A 2,608-nucleotide genomic window follows, 5' to 3' on the forward strand; every position below is an offset into this window, starting at 1 on the left:
ATTATAATTTGTATGTATGCAGTAATTTTCCAATGAGAAAATGTTTTTAATTTTCCTCCATTTTTCCTGTACTCTGGCTCTTTTATTCTTTCAGAAATTGGAATGTGAACATATTGATTGTATAAAATGACTCAGTCAAAACACAAAAATTAATTTATTTAAGGTGCTATATTTATGTATCTCTAGATAAAATGTATCAATGAAAAAGCAAATACTTTCATTTGAAAGTTTATCACTTTATGTTCAAATTAGGACTCCTAGAATGCTTATTCAACAAAATAAATAAATAATATTAAACAGAAATTGATGTTCTAATACTACATTTAATTACTTAAAGTATTAACATAACAAAACTAGCCACCTTCCATTATATATGACAAATTTCCCGCCCCCACATATAAGCTCCCACATGAGGCACATCATGCACTTCTGCTCATCGGCTCTTTTGTGCCCATGTTTTACCTGTGTGTTTGTAATGACATGTGGTAGAGGAAAGGCCGTGTGGAGTGAGTGAATGAGTCAAATATCCTTAACAAGGATTTGACAAGCGGGACACAAGATGTCTTATGATTCACCTTAGCCATTCTCATGCAGGTATTATATTTCTGGACATAGCCTTTGCTTTTTGCTAGACAACAAACTTATGAAAAGGGAAGGGTGTCACTTCAGGAACTTAACTTCAGGAACTTAATTTCAGTGTGGGCCTTAAAACACGACTCCGTGCCTGGAGAAGATCTGAGAGAAATGAAACTAGGTTACTGCCAATCCTATGACATTAAAATCACAGATCGATATACAATTTTGCCTCCAAAAGAACCTTCATGAATGCCCTCTTGACCTCCTTGTTCCTCAGGCTGTAGACCACAGGGTTGAGCATGGGGATGATCATAGTATAGAACACGGATGCTGTTTTGTCTGTGTCCATGGAATGACTGGAGCTGGGCTGTGAGTACATGAAGATAACAGTTCCATAGAAGATGGAGGCTGCAGTGAGGTGGGAGGCACAAGTGGATAAAGCCTTCTGGTATCCCGCAGATAAGTGCATCTTTAGGATGGTGATAAATATGAACGGGTAGGATATCAAGATAACCAGGACAGCAAAAATGACATTGAAGCTGGCTACATAAACAAGAACCAGCTCATTCGCATGCCTATCAGAGCAAGACATTGCCATGACTGCTGGAATATCACAGAAAAAGTGATGGACCACATTGGACATACAGAAAGAGAGGTGGAAAGTGTCCCCAGTGTGGATGGAAACATTTAAGAAACCACAGACATAGCAGCCTGTAATCAGATGTGCACACAGACTTGTTGTCATGGTGGTGGTGTAATGTAGGGGTTTACGCACTGCTGCATAGCGATCATAGGCCATTGATGCCAAGAACAAATTTTCCCTAGTGGCAAAGGCTGCAAAAAAGAACATCTGAGCAGCACATGCATTGTAAGATATGACCCTCTCTACTGTAATAAACCCCACCATGACCGTGGGAGTGACAGTTGAAGAGTAATGCAAGTCTACGAGAGACAGGTTACAGAGAAATTAATACATGGGGGTATGTAGATGAGAGTCAATGAAAATCAACAGGATCATCTGCAGATTTCCAACCACATTGATAAGACAAATGAGAGCAAACATTATAAAGAGGGGGATCTGCAGTTCTGGGGCATTGGTTAGGCCTATGAGGATGAACTGTGTCACTTCTGTCCTGTTGTCCATCAGTGTTATTTGGGAATCGTGAAATGTCCTGTAGCAAGGTGAAATAAAGGACAAGTGTTAAGTTTAATAGAGATTGCAGTGAAATTGAAATGTTTATATTCCATGAGCATTATTTCATTGCAGCAATAATATATATTTCAAGATTGTCCATATCTAAAGCATGAGCTTAATCACAAAATTTAGTATATTAACTGTCTATAGAGTTAAAAATTGTTGAATTGGAAGAATCTTTTTTTTTTTTTTTGTGAGGAAGATCAGCCCTGAGCTAACATCCATGCTGATCCTCCTCTTTTTACTGAGGAAGACTGGCCCTGAGCTAACATCCGTACCGATCTTCCTCCATTTTATGTGGGACGCCGCCACAGCATGGCCTGACAAGCTGTGCATCGGTGCGCCCCCGGGATCCGAACCCAGGGAGCCAGCAGCGGAGAACGTGCACTTAACTGCTACACCACAGGCTAGTGTGAATTGGAAGAATCTTTATAGATCATATCCCCAGTTTTTAAATTTTTTATGTTTGTAATCTGAGATTTGGAAAATTGAATGACTTGTCCAAGATGACATGTTTGGGATGCTATGTCTCTGCCAATTCAGTTTTCCTATGCTAGTAAAAGCTTACACCACTATGTTGCTCATATGCTGGGACTGCACTAGACAATTTACATGTATATCCATCGATTCCTCTCAGCAATATTATGAGGTCGATTTGTTGTTACTTTCATTTAAATTGTGAGGTGCAAGATGTTGAGTAATTTATTCACGTTTACACTTGTATTAATGGCAAGCCAAGCTTGGGATCCAAGCAGAGTTTTTCCTAAGTAAAATGGTATTAGTTGAATTTAAATGTGTTGGGATAACTGGAGCAGTAGGGGCATGTACAACCAGCAG

General features: G+C 39.3%; 1 pseudogene; it reads right to left on the reverse strand.

Annotated features, from left to right (window-relative positions):
* Positions 1-781: 781 nt before the first annotated feature.
* LOC101402731 (olfactory receptor 5B3-like) lies at positions 782-1,723 on the reverse strand (annotated as a pseudogene).
* Between the last annotated feature and the right edge of the window lie 885 nt (positions 1,724-2,608).

Source organism: Ceratotherium simum, chromosome 34, assembly GCF_057802395.1.
Source record: "Ceratotherium simum simum isolate JZ-2026a chromosome 34, ASM5780239v1, whole genome shotgun sequence".
NCBI lineage: Eukaryota > Metazoa > Chordata > Mammalia > Perissodactyla > Rhinocerotidae > Ceratotherium > Ceratotherium simum.